We start from the raw sequence: 25,095 nt of genomic DNA on the forward strand, positions 1-25,095 counted from the left end.
TGTTTTTTTTTTTTTATACATGGGCAGATGACCATGCAATATTAACAACAAATGCTGACAACCAAGATTTCAAAACTAAGCATCAGAAACACATAGAATTTGCAAAAGGGTCCAGTCCAAGATGGTGACACCTCATCTTGGGTTTGGCATCCAAACAGCCAGTGTCTAGGTGCTGACTGAGATCCTCCCCTTTGGGATACCAACAGATCTTGGTACATCTTCAGCTACTAGGAGCCGTTAAAAAAAAAAGAAGGTGGATTGTGCAATCATAGCAGTTTGAGAGACAACCAAGAGCTCAGGGTGAGCTGAACGAATATGTTCATCATTTACATAAGAGTATTCCATGAAGACTGGGAGAGGTGGCTGTTTTATGTAATCCACAGATGTCAACACAGAGTCAATGAAGAAAAAGAGGAATGTGTTGCAAACAAAAGAACAAGATAAAACTCCAGAAATAGTTCTTAATGAAATGGACACGAGAATACTATGAACAATGGTATGCCTACAAGTTGGATAGCATGGAAGAAATGGATAAATTCCTAGGAACATGGAACCTGCTAGAACTGAACCATGAAGAAATAGAAAATCTGAATGGGCCAATTACTAGTAGGAAGACTGAATCAGTAATCAAACACCTTCCAAAAAAGACCAGATGGCTTCGCTGATGAGTTCTACCAAACACTGAAAGAAGAATTAATATCAGTCCTTATCAAACTCTTTCAAAAAACAGAGGAAGAGGAAACACTTCTGAGCTCATTTTATGAGGCTAGCATTATGGATACCAGAAAAGGACAAGGACAAAAACCAGACAAAGACACCCCAAGAAAGGAGAATTACAGGCCAATATCCTCCTTGAGGGGTGGGGAAAGTGGATGAAGGTGATCAAAAGGTATAAGCTTCCAGTTATAAGATGAGTAAATCTTGGGGAAGTAATGTACAGCATGGTGATTATAGTTAACAATATTGTGTTGTATATTTGAAAGTTGAAAATTGAAAGTTGCGACGAGAGTAGTAGATCTTAAAAGTTCTCATCACAAGAAAAAAGACTAGTAACTGTGTAAGGTGATGGATGTTAACTAAACTATTGTTGTGATCATTTTGCAATACTGTTGAGCCTTGAACAATGTGGTGCCCCAACCCTTGCATAGTTGAAAATCTGCATATAACTTTTTACTTTCCCAAGCTTAGCTACACATAGCCTATTGTTGACTGGAAGCCTTACTGATAGCATAAACAGTTGATTAACACATATTTTGTATAAGTATTATATACTGTATTCTTGTAATAAAGAAAGCTAGAAAAAAAGAAAATTTCATTAAGAAAATCCTAAGAAAGAGAAAATACATTTACAGTACTGTACTGTCATTTGTCGAAAAGAATCTGTCCATAGTTCAAATTCGTGTTGTTCAAGGGTCAACTGTATATACATATAGTAAATCATTATATTGTACACCTTTAATACAATAGTATATGTCAATTACATCTCAATAAAACTGGAAAAATTTGCAAAGTAAATTTGATACATAATTTTTAAAGTTTATTTATTTATTTATTGAGAGAGAGGGAGAGAGAGAGAGTAGGTGAGGGGCAGAGAGAGAGGGAGACAGAATCCCAAGCAGGCTCCATGCTGTCAGCACAGAGCCCGATGTGAGGCTCAAACTCACAAACTGTGAGTTCATGACCTGTGTTGAAACCAAGAGGCAGATGTTTAACCCACTGAGCCACCCAGGCACTCCAGTAAATTTGATACATAATTAATGATAATGCATAATTGTTATTGTCCTGAATGATAATTAGGAATCTGCTGTAAATAATTCTTTAATGAGTACAGTTATATTACTGTTATGGTGTCAAACTGTTTCCCCTCTTTTTAAAAATTAATTTCCTTGATTTTTCTAAATAAAATTATGAGAAAATTTTTTCTCAATAAATATAATAATGATAAATATTAATATCTATTCTGATCCTATAGCAGTTTAAATTTATCACACTCATGCTGACTGATTTACATGTTTAAAGATCCAAAATCTTGGATATTCCTACTTCACAGACTTACGGGGATTAAATGGTTCAAGTTTATGTCGTTGAAGACAGATTGTATCCCTCAAACCCCTTCCCCTAATATCCAGTTAAGAGTCAGGGCAGATAAGACCACTCTTCTTCCCTATATTCCCTGACCCTGATTACATGAAGGAAAGAAGTAAGGTGAACAAAGTGGGTAGTAGGAAAGGTCTAAGAAATAATGCATTCAGAATTGTTGTTCATTTCTTCATTCACAAATATTTGGGTCCCATTCTTCGGGCTAGTGTTCCAGCATTTGGACAACATGTCTGTTCTCTCTTTCCTTAAGGGCTTGCCTGAGAGTACAAGGCAGTACAGATGGGGCTCTGAAACAGTGGATATATGCCCAGAGTTGGGAAATAAATCTTACTCAACTTTTCACAAAATGCAAGAGGTAGCTACTGTTTATAGCTGCCAAGTACACCAGTCAGATCACTGACTTCTTCTAGTGATAAAGCTTCTATCTCTAGGTGTGTGGTTAAAACCAGGTCAGTCTGAATACTTCTCACTCTGTGAGGTAAGTCATATGATCCGAGTCACATTATCATGATCAGGATTGTTCTAGATAGAGATGGCAAGGAAGGAAGAAGGCCTTGCTTTTAAACAAGAGTTTAAAGTTAGAAGTCTTTGAAAGTCTGTGAAAGTCTGTGAAAACAGATGCCATTGGTCCTATTTCTTGTCTTATGGAGAATGGCTGTTTGCCGCAAGAGATAATGAAACCACTGGAGGGATAGCAGAGTTAGAGATGCAGAGAGAGAGGGGAGAGAGAGAGAGACAGAGAAAGACCAGGAAACATTGAATGCTGTTTCCAGGTCTGAGATTCTAAAAGCTGACATTCCTCGGGGTGTTAGTTGATGAAAGATTCTGGGCAGAGGAGGCTGCCTCCTCAACTCTGTATCACATTTCACCATCTGGAGCTGAAAACTGCTGTTTCTGCCCAGGGCTCACAATGTGTCTTATATAAAGAGTTCCTTCAACCTCTGGCCCCCAGGTCCTTATCTTCTACCAATAATGTCCTCAACTCACATCTTCCCAAGAAAAAGCAACCCTTTTCAGGTATAAAGGAGTCTTAATCTCAGGGGAGACATTCACTCAAGGGAATCAAATCTGGAAATTCAACTCTTCTCTACCAAGTGAACAATCTTTTGCATAATTAAACAAAACCCTTCTTTTCTTTTTTTTTAAACTGTAGTCTTTGCTTTGTATTAACATAACAAAAAAATTCAATAGGTTTAATCAGGACAAAGGGATTGTTTCTCCCAAATATGTCATCATGTTTTTCTGAAACAAAAAACTATTGGCAGCTTTGAAATGGCGATTTTTTTCAGCTCCTAGTCATCTAAACCAAGGTGTCAAGATTCTGCGGAGCTTAGTTGCCCTACACCTTTCTTCCTCCTGGTAATCCGTCCAAGAAGCTTTTCACAGCTTATATCCTACAAATTGGAATTTAACCCACTGGGATGGGTAGTAGTGCAGGTGACTTTATTTTCCATTTTGCTTCAGATATCACTATAATGTTCTTGTGCACATTGTACACATCTGAGTAGGGTTATTCTGTGAGTAGTTAGAAATGTAGGACTGAAATAAAGTGAAATGCCAAGGAAAGAAATAGAAATTTAGGAGAAACTATAGCAAAGGTATTTAGCTGAATTAATCTGCCCTATGGTGAGTTCAGAGTGCTGTGGCATATTCTTGGGGGCAGGGCCAGAAGCCTTCAAAAGAGACCAGGTTAGAGTATAATGCAGTCCTCATAGCTTTATTTGGGTGTAGTGCAAGCCCTCCTGACTTCTTGCCCTGCCTCTTTACCTTGTTACCAAATAACAGCTACAATCTTGATCACTTCCTTTCAGCTTAAATTTTCACACTAGCCCTCTCTTTAGTCTCGATGTTTTTGTCACTTGGCTGGGTTCCTGACCTGGCCCCACTCCTCTTTCTGCTTTTGCTATTCATATTAATAGCATCAAAGGAATTTTGACCTATATATGACATGAGATATGACACAAGACAGATTTGGTATTATTTTCAATCTCATGAAGAAAAAGGATGGCCATTTTAAAAGAAAGCCCACAATAACCACAACTAGGATTGTGTTTGAAAATTGGAGCTACAACAAGGGTCAGATTTCAACTGGAGAGTGAGAATAATTGTATTAGCCTCATTCTTCCTTCAGCATCATTCTGATGTTCAATAAGAGGCTAGAAGTAGACACTGGGGAAGATTCAGGTTTGGGTGAGATACCATACGTCTAGAGTATTAAACTTCCGCTAGAGATGGTTATATTAAATATTGCCATCTTAGAAACTTGCTGTGTCAGTATGGAGGTTTCTCAAAAAATTAAAAATAGAATTACCCTAGAAACTTGGTGTGTCAGATATTATAGATTGATGGGCTCACATAACACCCATTCCACCAACCTCCCGCCCCTTTTTCTTATTTGACTCTATTACAGCAGCTGTAAAACCTAAAAATTCCATTCTCAGACTCTATTGACACTAAAGTGTCCACGTGACTTGGTTCTGGCCAATGAGGTATAAGATGTGATCTGGTGTCACTACCCCCCCCTTTCTTTTCTTCTTGTTCTTCTTGTTCTTCTTGTTCTTCTTCTTTTTTATTTGTCCTGGTTTGTGGTTTTGAGGCCTGGAGGAACTGATGCCATGTGGTACTGTGAGGCAACAATTAAGAAGACAAATGATAGTATGATAAGGATGGTGGACCAAGAAAGTAGAAAGAGCCTGGGTGTCTAATGGCATTGTGGAACCATGGCACCACTCTGGAACTGCCTCTCCCAACATTCATGTCAGGTGAGACAGTAAACCTCTATTCCTTTAAGCCAGTCCTTCCCATCCATTTCCATGTCTTGGCACACAAAGGAATGAACATATTCATATGCTGCTACATGAAGGTAGATGGACAAAGCTGCTTAGGAGATAATCTTTCACATCTTTGCCCACTCCAAAGATTAAATGACCACACTCAGCTTACTTTTAAACATTTGCAACTCTGAAAGAATTCTGATTCCAGCCACTTTTAGTTGTACTTTCTCTTCCCTAAAGCTGAACATATCCCTGAACACATTGAGTTTGAAGAGAGTCTTGGGAAGCAAGGAGGTCCTTTTTAACTTGAGAAAGACAGAATGGTTAGGTAACTGAAAGTCATAATGAAGGTACAAAGTAAGTTAGCCTCTATAACATGCAAATGTAAATGTGACATTCAAAAAAGAAATTCTGTTACAAGAGAGGGATTTCTGATTTAAAGAATCTGAGGGTTCTCAGATTCTCAGATTTCTTGTGATGAGAAGATCAAAGTAAAGTTTCTGTAAATGCCTGGCTGATAGAATGGAGATGAGAGGTCTATAGAGTCAAGGAAAAAAAGAAATATGAACTAAAGGAACTGGAGCTGTTAAATTACCTTAGAATGTCAAGGATATTGGTGTAGAGGAAGGATGGACTGTTCTAGGCTGGAGGCACTGAAGAAGGAAGAGGTCTCTGCTAGATGAGAGCTGTGATGCTATGAAGTAGGGGTAGGGGATTTGGTCTGAGGATACACATTTCAAATGGTGAGATTGTAAGGAAATTGCTCACTCTGTTGTCTAGAAGTAGGATTGGGAATCTAGGAGAATACCACTTCTTTTCTCAGTTTTGATATTTCCCCTGTACCTCCCCTCTTGACATTTTCCTGCTCTTCTTCTGGGAACTTTAGGTCAGATTGCAGCACAGCAATACAATATATAGATGAGATTTTTTCCAGACCCCTTTCCTGATGCCAAAGATTTTTTTCCTTGATCAAACTCTACTTGAGTTCACTTGAACTCTTTTTCAACTAGGCTTGACTTTTGGACTCCAGTGACCCTCTCAGCATTGTTCACTTTTATTAAGAGTCTTGATAAGTTGGTGTAACTAAAATCTCCCATCTTCCATATCTGATCACCCTCAATATCTAATTGGGCTCCTCATCTGCCACCATTCCCCCAGGTGATGTCTGAACATCGTGGCCTGCCTTCAGCGAGAACCCTATTGGGTCGGTTTAGCCAGAATCCCATCCCACCCCCTCTTACCCCTAATGTTTCCTCTTAGTAATGACCCCCATCCCAGTTGCCCATGCTATATTGGGAGTTGAGTCCTATCTCTCTCCCCTACTGTGAGACCCATTGCATTATCCCTATAACACTGCAATGGTCCACTTGGAATTAGGTCTGCCTTACTATCTTAAACAAGTATCATGAATAATTTTTCTTTAACAATTTGAAAAATAGTTTTTTGCTAACATTGATTAGGAATTAACATCAATTAAATAATGATGATAGTAATAGATAATACAGGTATTACAGATAATACATTGTTGAACACATACTAGATTTCTGACATCATTTAAAATGTTACACAAATACTAAATCATTTAATTCTCATAAAAACCCAGTGAAGTTTGTGTTAAGGTAGCACTGAGCATTATGATTTGGTGTGTAAAAGACAAATTTTACTGGACAGTTCAAGAGATGATTGCATATGAATGATTGCATTAGAGAGAAAATTTATTAATGACGAATATCTCAAAGAAAAAGGGGGAGTTCTGGGGGCTTTATAGTGGTAGGTAAACAAATTAGTCATCTGCAATATGGGAGTTATGAGGAAGGATGAAGACATCTTGGAATATGTGAGGCCAAGTTTGTGCTTTGAGGACAGTCATTTCCTGGAACACAAAAGGGTACAAGGATTTCTTAACCATCGCTGCTCAAAACACAGGGCTCAGGTGAAAGTTCAACACTGTCAGGTGAGGGAAGAATGAGAGAAGTATGTGAATGTAGCAAATAATTTAATGACAACTTTCAAATTCTATGCCCCTAATTCAAACTCTTTAACATGAATTAACGGCAATGCCTATTCTACACATGTTATCTAAAGTTATCTACTGTTAAATTTAAGAGGAATAGAAAAGTTAGGATCATCCTCACTGCTATATTTTAAGAAAAGCCAATATATGATAGATAATTGGGAAATTATTATTTATTATATAAAATGATTATTTAAAGTTTTAATAAACTTCCCAATGATCTATTTTTGGGAATAATGACAACAGTGAGAGGCTACCCAAGAACTTAACAATAAGAAAAAGTAAGATTGCTCCCTGGGAAAACTACTTTTATAGCATTTTTCAAAAAACAGAAATAGTGTCTGTCTAGGTCATAGGTTATTTCCAGAACATCAAAAAGTGCTTGGCATAGAATAGGTTCTCAAACATTTGCTTAAATTAGTGACTTTGTAGTAAAAAACCTGGGGACTGTATAGGACTCTAGGACTAAAGGGTTTGGGAATACCTCCAACCCTAATCAAAATAATCTTGAGGAGCAAGTCTGGGAAGTGATTAAACTTTAATAAATAAAACCCTAAGCAGTGGTATTATACCTTTTTTAGAGAGATAATGTAAATGAAGGTTTTCAGAACTTGCCATCCCAACATATGCTGACTTGGTATATTGACTATTTTGAGCTAAAGTTACTTGAAAAACAATAGGTGCAAGAAAGGCGCTATGATCTTTCCTTTTCTCCCTGAAAACAAGAGAGAAAACTCCCATGCAAAAGCAGCCCTTTCCTGCACCTGGAGGGAAAGAAAATTCTCATCTCCAGAGAGGGAGCTCAAGGCTGAGAAGAATCTGTACAAACAAATCTTGTTGAAATAACCCTCATCTTCCTTTGGTTTCCCCATATATTTTAGATAGTTTTCCATAATTACTATACAATAAAACCTTGGATTACAAGTAACTTGTTCTGTGAGTGTTCCATAAGAAAAGCAAACATTTCTAATAAATTTTATCTTGAAAATAAGCAATGCCTTATAATACAAGTAGTACGTGGTGCTGAGCATCACATGACCACAGCTGAGCCAATGGTTCTCGACATTGGCTTTGATCTATAAGTGCTTTGGATTGCAATCAAGCTTCTGGAATGAATTATGCTCACAAACCAAGGTTTTACTGTACTTTGTTCAATCAACCTGGTATGTAAGCACCCAGGCTTAACAGCTTTTTGTGTTTTAATTTTCCAATGAAGACTAAGTACCATGTACATATGAAAATATGCATGAAATTTTGTATGCTTTTCTCTGTTAATCTGTCTTCTGTCAGTTTATGTCAGGCCCAGTTGGAGACCCTAAGAGGGTAGAGAAAAAGTTCTTCCTCCCCTACAAAAATAGAAAGGTAAGTTCTTTTTGGAGTACAAGATATGGAACCCCAAAATGAAAAGTTGCACATATCCCTATGAAGCACTGTCCAGGCAGAGAATCTCCTACTGATGAAAATGGCTAGGGAGGTGAAAGATCCAAGCTTTTTAAACTTGTTTCCTTTAACCATTTGAATTGTACAACTCAGGTCCCTATTCTAATTCCAGGCTTACTACGCAAACATTATAATTCTAATTTGGTTTCCTGTGGGTATCAGAGGAACAAATCTTAGATTTAGTGAGTTTTTCATTGTCTGTACTAACCATGGCAAAATTGAACTGCAACCACACATTTAGCAATTTCTTTACAGATGCTGTACGTCATTAACTATTCCACCCTGGAAACTGAGAGGCTGAGAAACACATGCAATGATATGGTTAGAATTATATTTTAAATAGATTTATCAAGCTGCAGTGTGGAGCCTGGACTTAAGAAATCCAAGACTGGGATCAGGCAGACAATTTAGAAGGGAATTACTGAGATTGTTCCAGCAGGAGATAATGAGGACCTGAATTAGGAGGCCGTAGAGATGTGGAGCCAAAATAGGAAACATTTCTCTGTACTGTTACTGGTACTGAGCATTATTTTCTAAATCTGCTTACTTGATAGGTGAGCAAAATCATTTCATTGTTAATTGGATTTCAATGTCTTTCATTACTAATGAAGATGAAAATTTATCACTGGATTAATTCTTGTGTTTCACTCCTGTTTAATTTTTAAAATGTAATTTTTCTTTCATAAAATGTTTTATACATAAAATGTACAAGAGATTCAAGCTACCTAGAATTAAACAGTGGTAGTAGGGACATTTAACCACACAAAACCAAATAGCGTCAATTGAAATGCAAAGCAATCCTATTTTACTTTAATGTAATGCATTAATTTTGGTCTGACCTTCAGCTTTGATTTACACAAAGTTGCCTGGGAAACAGAATTTACTGATTCAGCATAGACCAAAAGATTTGCATTGTAAAAAGAGTCCAAAAAATTAATTCCAAGTAATGGAGTAAGTTTATTCAGAATTCAATTAGTTCCGAGGCTTAGGAAAATAATTTTTTTAATGAGGCTAGAAGAGCAATTCACAAGCAAATTCCATAGAAGTATTTTTCTCCCTGATGTTTATTTATTAAAAATAACCATGATAATAGCGACAAATTACTTTTATTTATTTACTTATTTATTTTTACATAGTGCTTGGGTTTTATTTGATATCATGTCTGTGACCCAGGACCAGCTTGGAATCCACAGTGGGGACAGAGTCACATGGCCCCCTGCTTACCAGGACTCCTCTTCCAGTCCACCCTGTGCTGACATAAGCCAAGGGGCCCCCATAAAAAAGGTGTAGGACTCAGTTCCCTAACAGGTTTTTAGAGCCCTTGTAAATGAACTCCCCAAATAGCTGCTTCTCCTGGAAACTTGGACATCGGTGGGTGGTTCAGGGTAGGCTTCTAAGTGCTGGTCTTCTTTTGTTTGGTGTAAGCTTGTTCCAAACCCTCTCCAGGGTCACTTTTCCCATGAAGAAGGTGATAGCAAAATTATACTTCTACCAGTCTCTTTTTCCTGTGAACTGGTATTGAGTTTGGAGGTCTCACTAGATTTCACTCCATTTTTTTGGTAAGAATACCTCACAGGTGCTGTACAACTCAGCACCTCCTCCTGCATCTGGCAGAGGCACACAGTGATGGCTGCTCCACTGTTATAATACATGTGCTTCTGAAAATTTTTACTTAAAAATTCCTTGTAAAAGTCAGCCATTTTTTCTGGTCAAATGTTGCATTTTGACCTGATCTGGCTCTCAGTTCCAGGCCTTTAACTTTCAGTCTTGAGCAAATCTTCTGTTTCCTTATGAAATGTCAAATTCTGGTTTTCCCAGAACTCTTGGTTCCATTCTTGTGTTTCTTGTCTTAATTCTCTTAGCTTTTGTTCCAACGGTGATTCATTTTTGAAGACGTAATAGTGAATAGGTTGAAGGTTTGCAATGTTTATCCCAGGGGTCCTGTCCAATCATGGAAGGATTTTCTTGAAGGTCAGAATCCTGAGACCCAGCTTGGTGCCCCATCCCTGCACTCCACCTTGGGCTCGGGGAGGGGGGGGGGTGGGGGGTGGGGGGGAGGGGGGGGGGGGCGGGGGGTGGGGGGGGTGTGGGGGGTGGGGGGGAGGGGCGGGGGGTGGGGGGGTGGGGGGGAGGGGTGGGGGGGTGGGGGGGAGGGGCGGGGGGTGGGGGGGTGGGGGGGGTGGGGGGGGAGGGGTGGGGAGCTGACAGCTGGGGCCAGGGAAGGCTCCCAGAGCTGAGGGAGAAGGGCCCTCCTTCCAGGGCCACAAGGCCACCCTGACTTGCCTGATCGGATGCCTGTGGCCCATGGCAGTGATTTTTATTTGTTAAAAGAAAGTGAAATCATACACAATCCCATTACTGTAGCACGTCTTATTTTAATTTTTGCATTCTTTAGTTTTTATATCTGTGTAGTTGCTCTGAGTTTGATGAATTCCATCCCTGTTAAATGCCTTTACTGTAGAGAAGCTACTGGGTGTTCTACAGCAATAATAACTAGACATAACTATTAGTATTTAATAGCTATTAGTACTATTGCAGTGGTGTATGGAACAATTTCTTTTCATGAACTGAAAGTTCTTACAACCAAAACTCAAATTTGAAAGTTGTACAAAAAGCATTTTAAATTCACTTTATAAATTATTTTGACCTCAGTCATTTCCTTTTCTTGGTTGTTCTCAAACAAATACCTGCTAGTATAAGAGTAATACATAAGCACTGTAGCACTGTGAAAAGGATTCTAGATTCAGAACTGGGCTTTTATCTTAGCCCTGTAACTTATAAATCACTCGATGTTTTTGAAGTTTAGTTTTCTCTTTTGTAAATAAAACCATACATGATTCTTCTAAAGATTATATAGTGCTAACTCATAGATTATGCACTCTATGATTATTAATTCTCATTCTACAAATTGTTTTTAAATATAATACTCCTTTATACTGGATTATGAGTTGACTTTATGGGTTTAGTCAAAAAGATCAATGCAGAAAACTCTTGCTTATTTGAGCTCTCCCGAGCACATGTGAGGGTGTCCTTTGATTGATGGCTCTGAACGATATCTGAAATACTTTACTTTTTTTACTCCCTAGCACTGCCTCCAACTCTTAAGAGTGCTTGACTAATGACAAGGTCTGAAAAACCAAAACAAAACAAAACAAAACAAAACAACCTAAGCCTTTTAATAAGCAATGAAGAATTTATGAAGTTATGAAACTTCTTTAAAACTATGAGTTAATTGCATCAAAAGTTTTAACCAGAGAAATTAGGCAAGAAAAAGTAATACAAGGCGCCCAAATTGAAAAGGAAGAAGTAAAATTATCTCTGTTTGCAGATGATATGATCATATATGTGGAAAACTCTAAAGATTCTACAAAAAAAACCCGTTAGAACTAATAAATTCTACAAAGTAGCAGGATACAATGTCAACACATAAAAATAAGATGCATTTCTATACATTAACAATGAACAATCTGAAAAGGAAATTATGCAAGCAATTTCATTTATAATAACACCAAAAAGAATAAAACACTTAGGAATCAACCAAGAACGTGAAAGATTTGTACAATGACAACTATAAAACATTGCCAAAAGAAATTAAGGAGACATAAATAAATGGAAACACATCCCATGTTCATGGATTAGAGGACTTATTTTGTTAAGATGTAAATACCACCCAAAGAAATCTACAGATTCAATGCAATCCCTATCAATATCCTAGCAATGTTTTTTGCAGAAATAGAAAAACCCATCCTAAAATTCATATCAAATCTCAAGGGATCCCAAGTAGCCAAAACAATCTTGAAAAAGGAGAACAAAGCTAGAGGACTCACATTTCTTGACTTCAACACTTATTATAAAGCAACAGTAATCCAAGCAGCATGGTACTGGCATAAAGACAGACATAATTATCAATGAAATAGAATTGATAGCCCAGAAATAAACCTTCTTATATATGGTTCACTGATTCTTGACAAGGGTACCAAGACCATTCAACGGAAGGACAATCTTTCCAACAAATGGTGTTGCTAAAACTGGATATCCATATGCAAAAGAATGAAGTTGGAACCTTACCCAACCATATACAAAATGTAATTGAAAATGGATCAAAGATCTAAACGTAAAACTGAAAACTAAAAAACTTTCAGAAGAAAACAGGGCAAAAGCTTCACAGTATTAGATTTGGCAATGATTTCTTGGATATGACACCAAGATCACAAAACATAAAAAAAAAAGACAAATTGAACTTTGTAAAATTTAAAAAAAATAATGCATCAAAAGACAATATTAACAGAGTAAAAAGGGAACACACAGAATGGGAGAAAATATTTAGCAATCATATCTGATAAAGGATTAATATCCAGACGACATTGAGAACTCCTGAAACTCAGTAAATAGCAAACCAAACAATGCAATGCAAAAATGAGTGAAGAATTTGAATAGACATCTCTCCAAGAAAGATTACAAATGGACAATAAGCATATGAAAAGATGCTCAACATAATCAATCATTAGGTAAATGCAAATCAAAACTATAATGAAATCCTATCTCATATCCATTATGATGGCTGTTAAGATTTGAAGAAATTAGAACCCTGGTACATTATTGGTAGAAGTCTAAAATGGGACAACTTCTGTGGAAACAGTATGACGGTTTCTCAAAAAGTTAAAAATAGAATTACTATATGATCCAGCAATTCTACTTCTATGTATATATCCAAAAGAATTGGAAGCAGAATCTCAGAGATATTTGTATACCCATGTATGATGCAGCATTATTCACAATAGCTAAAATGTGGAAGCAACCCATGTGTCCATCAACTGATGAATGGATAAGCAAAATGTTGTACACATATACAATGAAATATTATTCAGCCTTAAAAAGTAAGGAGATTTTGACACATGCTACAACATGGATTAACCTTGAGTACATTATACTAAATAAAATAGGCCAGTCACAAAAAGACAGTACTATATGATTTCACTGACATAAAATACTTAGAGTAGTCAAAGCCATTGTACAGAAAGTAGAATGGTGATTTCCAGCGGCTAGGGGAAGGGGCGAATGAAGAGTTTTGTTTTTGTTTGTTTGTTTGGTTTTGTTTGTTTGTTTTTGTTTTTAATGAGTATAGAGTTTCAGGTTTACAAAATAAAAAGAGTTATAGAGATAGATAGTGGTGATGGCTGCACAACAAACATTTTGAATGTATCTAATACCATTGAACTGTACTTAATAATTTATTTTGTACTTAATAATGTATTTAATAATTATCAAGATGGTAAATTTTACATCATATGTATTTTACCACAATAAAAACAAATTGAAAAAAATTGAATATTTATCCCTAAAATTTCTCAAGGTCATCTCATTTGTGTCAATCCTTTATAGTTTTCCAGCATCATGCTTTGCCTAAAATACTGGGTATGACCTGAAGAAGCCTTGTAGGCATGTTCTTTGCTACCCATCTCATGGAGGGAAAGAGTAAAGAACATCGAACTCTATTTGCAAAACTAGGTTCTGGCAGCTTGAGATGGATTCTCTTCCCACTACTGCAGGAACCAGTAGAATTCCTAGTCCCTTATAAATATTGAGGAGTATCCAAATATGCCACCACAAAATACACCTCTTTGGCATATGGATTATTTTGAAGTAAAGGCCATTGAAAACTAGCAGATGCAGGAAAAGCCCTAAAAACAGGACACAAGTTTTATTATTGTAAAGGAAATTACATTTATAAAGGAAATTCTTTTTTTTTAAGTTTTTAATTCCAGTTGGTTAACATACCATGCTATATAAAGGAAATGTTTATTTCTAGAGATGTCCTCAATCTCTCCTACCAATAAGAGGAGGACCTTTAACAACTGGCCATTCGAGAAGGCACCAATTTTAATCTGCATAACAAATCTCATCCAACAATCCCTGTGTACCATACTTTTCTTAGTCACTTTCACATAACTGGTCTCCCCTTCTCAAATGCCCCAAACTCCTTTTTCTTGGGTGGTATTTAAACTCAAGTTCCAACCAGTCATTTGGGGTTTACCCATCACTGAGTACTCCCCTGTGTATATGCACAATGCACATGTTAATAACCTTGTTTTTCTCTTATTAATCTGTTTTTGATCAGTCTAATTTGCAGGACCATAGCTAGAAAAACTAAGATGGGTAGAAGAAAAGATTTTCCCTCACCTACAATATCCTCCTTTTCTTTCTGAGCACAAACCATGGATAAGCCCCTTCTCAATCTGAGTTAAATTCATGCTGATCCTATAACTGTGTCACTTTGTTTTTGATAAAGTTTAAGACAAAAATCATCTTAAGTTAAATGTTTGGTCCTAATATTTCTTTCTGTTTTCTTTGATTTGTCTGAGAAATCCACAAGTCAGGGATATATACGTAAGTTTTCCTTTCAGGTAGAGCTTAACTATTTAATAAATCATTCTAAACTAGTATGCGGGCCTCTTCTCATTAATGGCTGTGATAGCTATAATAGCAGCAGTTCTAATACATTTGACATATCTGCTTCCTTTAAAGTCTCCAACTTAATTCTCATTTTTGGTCTAAAAGGTACCTGAAGTTTTTAGTTCAACTGTCTGTCAGGGGCAGATGATACTATGAGTTTAAGGAGTCTGCCCATTGCCTTTTTGACTATTCCTCTCCAATGGGAAGTAAAAAATCTATTATTAGGTGACAACTGATTCAGGTATGAATCAACAATGGGTACTGAAACTATCCCATTGATAAAGAATAGGATATCTACATGGTCTCAAAGTTTCTAATCACAAATTACTAATTAATTACAGAAAGAAAAGTAATATGTTTATAATGAAGAAACTTGGCAAACGTCACCTTAACTGAGCAATCAAAGTTAACATTACCAGGGTGTCTGGGTGGCTCAGTCAGTTAAGTGTCTGACCTTGGCTCAGTCATGATCTCACAGTTTTTGGGTTCGAGCCCTGCATTGGGCTCTGTGTTGACAGCTCAGAGCCCAGAGCCTGCTTCATATTCTGTGTCTCCCTCTGTCTCTCTCTTCTCCTCTCTAGTTTGTGCTCTATCTCTCAAAAATAAATAAACAAACATTTAAAAAGTTAACATCATAAATAGTGGGAAAAGTCAACATCATGTGCCTTGTGATGTGAAATACTGGTAAGAACACAGGATCACATTCATAGTATTCCTGCCAAAAATGCATACCCTGAATCTAATCATTAGATGAACCGAAAGTGAGGATGTATAACTGGTCTATATACTCTTAAAAAAATATCAGTATCATGAAAAACTAATGACTTATTAAAAAAACTTTAATATTTATGTACTTTTGAGAGAGAGAGAGAGAGAGAGAGAGAGAGAGTAGGAGAGGGGCGGAGAGAGATGGACACATAGAATCTGTAGCTGGCTCCAGGCTCTGAGCTGTCAGCACAAAGCCTGATGCGGGGCTCAGACCCACAACCTGTGAGATCATGACCTGAGCTGAAGTTGGACACTTAACTGACTGAGCCACCCAGGCTCCCTGACTAATGAATTATTTTAGGGTAAAGAAGAGACAAAAGACATAAACACTAAATGTAAAGTGTAATCCAGACTCTGGATTCTGCACCAGATTTTTTTTTTTTTTTTTGCTATAAATGAAATAAGAACATAAGAACAACTGGTAAAATTTCAATTTAAATAATATTGTTCAAGGTTAAATGTCCTGATTTTGATCATTTTATTATGGTTATGTGAGTGAATTCCCTTGTTAGAAAATATAAACTGAAGCATTTAGGGGTTAAGGGGAATGATGTCTGCAACTTATTTCATTAGAAAAACTGTTATATATATATATAGTTTTGAAGGCTATATGGCTTGTTTTTGCAACTATCTAGCTCTGTTGTAGCTGGAAAGCATTCATCAATAATATGAAAATGAATGTGTGACTGTTACAATAAAACTTTATTGTAAAAACAGGCAGTGAATGGAGTATGGAATATGGGCTGTAGTTCACTTATCTCTGCATTAGACTGTTATGTCCTTAACACTAAGGATAATGTGTTCTTATGTCTCTGTTTCTGTAGTGCCTAGATCAAGACCTAGCATTCAGCAGATCCGTAACAAACATTTGGTACATGAAGATTGTCCTGTCCTATCTTTGTGGTGGGTCTTTGATCTCACAGGTTGCATAACTTTGGCTTAATTACTTGCCACTTCTTTTCATGGCCTCAAGATATCAACTGTAAGTAGCTCTATGTACTTTGTAAACCTGCTCTGGAAATCAGAAGTAAGCTGCTGCTTCTTCTTCTTCTTCTTCTTCTTCTTCTTCTTCTTCTTCTTCTTCTTCTTCTACTTTTTTTTTTTCCAGTAAACTTTACATCCAATGTGGGGCTTGAACTCATTAACCTGAGATAAGAGTTACATACTCTACCCACTGAGCCAGCCAGCACCCCAGAAGTAAAAGCTTTGATACTATTCCATATGAGGTGCCAAGTTGACAGAAATTCCCATGAGGTCATTGGAAAGAGTATATTCTACATATTTGCTGGCAAACCTGTAGGAGTTTAGTTGTAATCCTACTCTAGAGCAAGTGGTGTTGAGATTTTGTTTTGTTTTGTTTTTTGTTTTGTGATCTATGAGTCCCTGACCAGAACGAACTTGGTAACTTGGTTGAGAAAATAAAACACAGAAATGAAAAAATTATAGAACAATAGCAAATTCTTCCATATTCCTGACATTTCATTCTTCCTTGCTTCAGTCCTCATATATCACTGATCAATTAGAAGTTATCTCCTTTCCTCTTAATTACCATGGTACTCTATAGGTTGAATTATAATAATTTTTGTGCATATATTTTCTCTATTGGTCTTCCCACCAGGAATAGCCTGGCCAGCAAGACAAAAATATTCATCTCTGTATTGGGGTGGCTTTGCCTGAGTGATTTGCTTTTTATTTCCTTCCATAGCCAATCAATACTTCCTTCCCTTTTTTATGGATACATTCTTTCATTAGCTATGTTAATATATTCAATAAGTTACCTCAAATATTGCAGGCTTGACTTGGCAAGAATTCTGTCTTTCAGGTGACTTTGCCTATAAATGAATTACATGTAAGTACATAGTTTTATTCTTTGAAGACAATTTTTTTTTAATGTTTACTTATTTTTGAGACAGAGAGAGATTCAGAGCATGAACGGGGGAGGGGCAGAGAGAGAGGGAGACACAGAATCGGAAGCATGCTCCAGGCTCTGAGCCATCAGCCCAGAGCCCGACGCGGGGCTCGAACTCACGGACCGTGAGATTGTGACCTGAGCTGAAGTCGGACACTCAACCGACCAAGCCACCCAGGCGCCCCGAAGACAATTTTATTTAACTCATATCCAAATTCTTTAGAGAACACCCCCAGTAGCATTCTGTACTGACAATTGCAGAAAGTAAATTAATGTTTTACTTATAGCTACACTGAGGTTGGTATCATATTCTGGACATCGATAACTATTCTGATTGTGTAAGATGGTGTTTTAGGAAATCTTTTGAGCATTGTTCTCCTTGTAATTACTTCACTTGAGCTTAGGTACCCTGCTGTTGTATTATTTCCATGTGCCTTCATTTGCATATTTCCATTGTGATAAACATCTGCATTGATCCTTATTTCCTTCCCTCCAGTCTCAGGAGATGAAGTGTTCCTCCCACTGCTCAACTCACAGCAATCTGGCTTCTGCTTATCCCCCACCTTCTTCACCCCATGACTGAGATTATCTGTACTGAAATAAATAATGCATTAAAAATGCCAAATTCAGACAATCCACTTCAATCTTTATCTTACTAAATCTCTCTTCTACTTCTGATTGTTGGACAAACAGGTCTCAAAGCTCCATCCTCTATGCTTTTAGCTTTCCTGACATTATTTATTCTGATTCTAATCACATATGCCTAAACAATTTTATTATTTTCATTCACAGGATCCTCCTCTTTTGCCTACAGGTCTTTAATCTTAGTTGTGTCTGAGGGTTCTTCCTATCTTCAGGCACTGTTTGTCTCTTTTTGTCTTATGTTGGGTGACCATTAATCTCTCTTCCCTTTTTTTTTAAAGTTTATTTTGAGGGAGAAAAAGCATGAGTGGGGAAGGGGCAGAGAGAGAGGTAAGAGAGAGAATCTCAAGCAGGCTCTGTGCTACCAGTGCAGAGGCCAACGTGTGGCTTGAACTCATAAACTGTAAGATCATGACCTGAGCCAAAGTCAGCCACTCAACTGACTGAGCCACCCAGGCACCTCTCATATGCTGACTTCCAAATCTCTATCCCAATCTCGATACCTCCTTTCATACTTAGATAACTAACTAGTTACAAATTTCTATGTATTGGCAATGTTTTGGTATTTCACAACATGGAAATAAAGCATCACTTTTGTTGGCCAAACTTGAAATTTCTTAACAAGCTGTATTGATATTAGGTATAAATTTTTCATGTCATCACAGAAATCTCTTCCATATAATCTTCTTTTCAATGTTTTCTATTTCATTAGATATATAAATTAAAAAGGGGAGAAAATTAAATACTTTCATAAATGTATGAGAAATTAAATAAATACATAACTACGGCTGGATATATGTTATCTCAAGTCTCTCATTTCAGTGTTCTTTTACTTAACACTGGGTCTCCAGATGTAACTATACTAGTTTTATATCAATGTCTTATCAGTTAAAATATTTTGTCCCTAACGGAAATCTTCCCTCCAACTGGCTTAAACAACAAAAAGATTACCTCACATATCTGTTATTCCTGAAGTAGGGTCAGCTCCAAGGTTAGTCTCTTCAGTAGCATGAAGACATAGGTTTACTCTATTTTCTAATATGCTTATGTCCCGTACATTATTATCAAGTACATTTATTCTGTGATTTTAAGGATGATTTAGTTTTAGGAATTTCAACAACATAATTCTATATATCCACAAATTAGTTCTGCCCATTAGGTCTAGACATAGTAACATTCAAAAAAAGAAGAGACACCATTTTGTCCTGTGGCTCTCTTGTAGAAATACAATTTCCTCAGAATCACTAGTAGACTATATTTTACAATTCTTTGGCCACTGGATTAATTTGTTATTGCTGTCGTAACAAATGGCCACAGACTTAGTAGCTTATAGCAACATTCATTTGTCATCTTATAGTTCTATAGGATAGAAATCTGGGTGGGCTCTACTGGGTTCTGTGTTTAGAAACTCACAAGGCTAATGTCCAGTTTGTAGAGGATGCTGGGCTTCTTTCTGGAAGAGTTGAGGAAAAACTCACTTCCAAGCCCATTCAGATTGTTCACAAAATCTAGTTCCCTGTGGTAATAAGACCAACATCCTCATTTCCTTGCTGGCTATTAGCTAAGGGGTGGATCTGAGTAATTTGGGGCTGTCTGCATTCCTCGTCAAGTGGTTCTCTTCTATCCTATTGTTTTGAATCTCTTTCTTTTTAAAAATTTTTTAAATGTTTATTCATTTTTGAGAGAGAGAGAGAGAGAGAGAGAGCGAGCAGGGAAGGGGCAGAGAGAGAGGGAGACACAGAATCTAAAAGCAGGCTCCAGGCCCTGAGCTGTCAGCACAGAGCCCGATGTGGGGCTTGAACTTGAGATCATGACCTGAACCAAAGTCGGACGCTCAACCAACTGAGCCACCCAGGTGCCCCATCTCTGACTTTTTTTGCTATCATCTGAAGAAACCCCTCTGCTTTTTAGAGCTGGTGTGATTAGATTTTAAGCTTGCCTAGATAATTTCTCTTTCTTAAGACTGTGCCAAAGAAGAGAACACAAGCATGAAAGTGACATCTCACCATGTTCATAGGCTTCAGGGATTAGGGTGAGAAATCTTTAAGGACTCATTTTAGAATTATGCCTACAATAGCCATAGTTGGGTCACAAACCCTTCCTGAATTAATCATTGTCAAAGGGAATGAATTACCATTGTTTACTCAGATAGTTTTCTGCGGTGGAATTGACATGTTGGGGAATAAACAATAATGTCCACTATGTACTCACATTATAATGTTTCTCTTGAGAAGTGCTAAAAGGGCTCATATATTCTCTCTAGTCTCCCTCTCTCTCTCGCTCTCTCTCTCCCTATATATATACACATACATACACACATTTCTTACGAAGAACAGTATATCCTGTTATTACTCTATTTTCCTCCTTATTTATCACAGTGGGTAGTACACATTGGTTACAATATCAGTTAAACATTATTTTAAGGGAAGAGAAAAAAGACTTTTTGAAGTGAAGCCTAGCATTTAAGAACAAAAAGAACAGAATCTATCTTTCCTATCCTATCATGGTAACCGATCTTAGACAGCTGATTAACTTGTTGGGCTGATGGTTGGCAACAGTGTTATGGTTTCAAATTTGGAATTTCTTTCATGTCTTTATGTAAAACATGTAGTAGAATTTGGCAGATACTGCTGATATTTGTTCAGCGGTTATAGGGTAAGTCATCTTTGATGTCTGGGAACAACTTTCTATAAGAAATCATTGTCCACTTAGCATTACCATTGATGAGCTATTCATGGAATCATTAACTTTCAAGGATCTCCAGTATTGCTTCAAGAGGTCCTCTCTAGTAATTATCCAACTTCTTGTTCTCTTACTCCCTCAGGCCATTCACCACACTGCTTTGCCTGGTTTGTTGAAATATAAGGGCAATTTGGCTATATTTACTCTGTTAATATTTAGAGTAGCCCAGTGTAGCTAACAATGTAGATGTCATTTTCCCTACTCCTCTTTTCATATGTGATCCTCTAGAAGCTGTTTCTTTTGTCCATGATGATGACTTTCCTCTAAACAGGAGAACTTTTTCATTAGGCAAAAGTAGAGACATTTCCCTATTAGTCTCTTAAATAAGGATTTACCACAGTTGATTGTACCATCTGGTGGAAGTATACACTAGGTAATTAGGCAAGACTTCTCCAAGAACCTGAGCCAGGGTTGGGAGATTGTCCAGGTGAGGTGTACATTCTGTTTGTTTGGCTGATGTGCTGTCCTGTATGTCAAGATACAGTTCAAGAACTGATAAACTTTGTGAAATATAAATAATTCCAGAAAATGAAGTGATAGTGAAAACATTAGATAGATCTGGGACTTTTGCTCTAAATATGGTACTTTTAGCAAATAAAAGGTCAAGTGGCTACTAAATTGAATAGACCTTAGTCATTTTCTATTGTTACTGGATGAATTTATTCATTTTTAAGCATGAGGAGACAAGGTTCCTAACTGGATATAATGAGCTTAAGGCAAGCAGTGAAGTAAGAAACATTCACTAGCATCTGATTTTAAGCATTCAAAGTCAGTGGAATTATCAGTCCACTTTACTATATTATAGTGTTTTATTATGTATTAGTAATACTATAAAAATGTACATTTGATAGACATGAATGTTAAACATCCATAGGTTTTTGGTGTATTTCACTATAGAGATGGCTGTTCTCTCTGGGTTAAATTATTCATCCAATGCTAGAATTGTGCTTGCTATGTTCATAAATAAGGCCATAAAACATGGTATATTGGAAATATTATATTGTCAAGAACTTTTCTCTTTATTGTTATACAGGTTTCCTATTAAATTATTTACATGTAACTATTTATAAAAAGAAATTATTTTATTTGTGAATTAATACGAGGATGAATGACTTTATTAGCATAAATTGGTAAAATTGTGCCATCTAGTGCCCTTTTTGAAAAAACTTGTTTTTAAAAAAATTTTGTTTCCAGAATCTTAAATATTACAGATTAAAAAATGAGTCTAGAAATCATTTTCCAACTCCTACATATTACAAATAAAAATATGAGTGCAAAAATGAAAATAAAGTTAGGACACGTTACTGGAAGAGTGTATGTACTCCAGGCACAGGAAAGAATTCTAGCAAATACCTAGGAATTGGTGTGGTCATTCCAAGGATTTCCTAAGATATGTTTACCACACCTATTATAACATTCTCTGTGAAGTGTGTGCATTAGTGGAGAGTAGGAATAAGAAGAATGACTAAAAGACCACTAGATAATGAGATTCTTGGTAGTTGGTGGCGAATGGGATGACCTTCAAGAACGGGGCCCGAAGATTCTTCTCTCCTTTACTTTTCCTATCTGATTATGTTGCCACCTCAGGCTGTATCCCAAGAACTGGGGTAAGCAGAGTTGTGTGTGGGTTTGTGTGCTTGTGTTTTGATAAGAGGGGAAAAGAGGTGTCTGAGGTATATTAGAATAAACAGGGGGAAATGTGAGGGAGAAGGCAGAAAAATGAAAGATTATACTTTAATGTCCTAGTAGCTGAAATTAATTTGACAGAAAGTTTTGGAGTCACATTTATCCAGGTTTGGGTTTGTGTGAGTTTGGAATTACTGGATTACTTTTGGAGACTTAATTTTCATATGCTAAAAAAAAAAAGTAGAGGAGGAAGCAAAGAAAGATAAATTCAGATATCTTATCAAATAGTTGTATAAAATGTGACATAATGAATATCAGTTCCTCTTAACCACAAATATGTTAGGAAAAATGTCTTCAACTATCTACTGTATATGTGGAACATATGCATATCACTTGTGTTAGTTATTCAGCCAGTTCAATTAGGCTAAAGATTTCTTTTATCTAGTAACCTTCCTTTAACTACTGATATGCACCATCTTGTGACTTCTATTATTTTCTTGACATTTTTGTATCTTGAATTGCCACTTACTAACGTTTTTAGGACTTGCACCAACTACTGTATCTATATCTATATCCATATCTATATCATCTATCTATGTATCTACAAAAATGTGTTGTATACCTCTCAATATCTTGTTTATAACAAGGAATTAATAAATACTTGTTACCTTATTTACTGGGCTTTAGTAGAATTTTCCTTCACCCAGGTAAAGACATGTTACCAACAAATCCTTTATATTTCAACCATGAGAAGAAAGTATATTTCATCAAACACATTTGAAATTTCATAAACACTTGTGTATTTTAAGATCATAACCTTATTTTTTATTTTTAATCATGGTAAAAAAACATAAAAGTTACCATCTTAACTATTTTTTAGTGTTAAGTAGTTTAAGTAATGAACTATTGTTCAGTATTAAGTGTATTCATGTTGTTGTGCAAGGTATCTCCAGAGCTTTTTCATCTTTCCAAATGGATCTCTGTATCCATTAAACAACTCCCCATTTCCTCCTTTACCAGTTCCTGGCAGCCACCATTCTTCTTTCTGTTTCTATGAATTTGACTACTTCAGATACCTCATATAAGTGGTATCATATAGTATTTGTCTTTTTGTGACTGTCTTATTTCACTCAGCATAATGTTCTCAAGTTTCATCCATGTCATAAGCATGTGACAGGGTTTCCTTCCTTTTTAAGGCTGATAATATTCAAGGTAATTATTTTTAGAGTATGAGATTTTAGTCAGAAGACTTAATTAATGAGAACTGCAAATCAATTTAATATGTTCTACATAACAGAAGAATATAGATACATATATTTAGTAAAACACTGTACAATGCTGAAACAGAATTCTAATAATGGAGAATCTTCTAAAACTATAATAAGCTCCTTTGGGACTATTATGCAAGACAGTAGGCTTTTTAAAATGCCATGTAAATATATTCTTAAATTTTTTATCAACAATTTATAAGCTGAGCCAGATGAGATTTGTACCTCACTACCATGTAGTTTCCATTTTTAATGTACTGAATTTAAATGATGAGAAGTGTCAAATTTACTGATCTCTAATCTTTAAAAAGCACACATCACAGTTTAAAAGACTTTTCATTTTGTCTTCATTTTACTTTCTTGAAGAAAAAGTTAAATACCTTACCATGTTACTCACACTTTTTTAAACAAAAGTATTGCATTTGTTATTTGTGTGCCTTATTTTCTCACCATTAAAAGCATATGATCAGTAAATTGTTAACTGGAACTATCCATTATAGGAGGACCCAACCCAGAGTAACCCATGATAAGGACAGGGAAAGCAATCTAAGGATCAGGTTGCAGCATCTGTCTGGATCTCAAACCCAATTTCCAGAGTAACAACAGAAGAATGAGCAAGCAGTTGCCACTGCTTTTCAGGCAGGTGATTTATTATGCAGACTGATTTTGGACAAAGTTAGTAATAGAAACATGTTATCTGTCCCTTCCTGAGAAACTCCTCAGTATGCAAACTTCACTTAACCCATTTTTACATAACTTAATTTCCTTCATGACCCAACATTTTTGTGGTAAAACCTCTCCAACTGCCTCTCCACATCTTTCCCCATGATGGACCTCACAAGACCACATATGGCTCTGCCTCCAATTACTGTTTACCTCTTTTGGCATTGGATTTTTCTCATCAAGGTATCATTTGAATCAAGTGGGAAGATACATATTTCCCAAATGAGCCCAAATGGTATATGCATGTGTGTTGCAACCTTTACTGGAAATATGACCTGATTTACCTTTCACCATGTTCTTGCTTTACCTCATTCATGGCATTAAAACAATATAAACATTTCACAGTTCTGCCTGTTCCCCCCACCCCCTGTTTTGTCTCTTTCAACCAAAGTTTCACATATTAAATTTTATTAAATAATCCTGAAGCATTTCTCTTATTTTATAAACAATGAATAAATGTGATAATTATTTATTCCTTCCTTATTCTTCCCCTCCTTGGCCCACATTTTTTCCCCAACTTAGGTAATCTATTAATGCCCAAATATGCATCCTTTCATATTTACTCCATGCTTAATCATATACATAAATATACAAGCACATATACGTTTAACATGTACAGTGGTTTTGGGGGGCGGG

At 36.5% G+C, this 25,095-nt stretch overlaps 1 long non-coding RNA gene across 1 annotated transcript in view; it reads right to left on the bottom strand.

The window, feature by feature from the left end:
• Positions 1 to 6,605: 6,605 nt before the first annotated feature.
• The window catches only part of LOC122237706, a 30,330-nt gene continuing 11,840 nt past the window's right edge, over positions 6,606 to 25,095 (bottom strand). Inside the window, exon 3 of the long non-coding RNA XR_006216316.1 lies at positions 6,606 to 6,747. This is a non-coding gene — a long non-coding RNA (uncharacterized LOC122237706). The remainder of the gene's footprint in view (positions 6,748 to 25,095) is intronic.

This window comes from Panthera tigris, chromosome B1 (assembly GCF_018350195.1).
Source record: "Panthera tigris isolate Pti1 chromosome B1, P.tigris_Pti1_mat1.1, whole genome shotgun sequence".
NCBI classification, from domain to species: domain Eukaryota; kingdom Metazoa; phylum Chordata; class Mammalia; order Carnivora; family Felidae; genus Panthera; species Panthera tigris.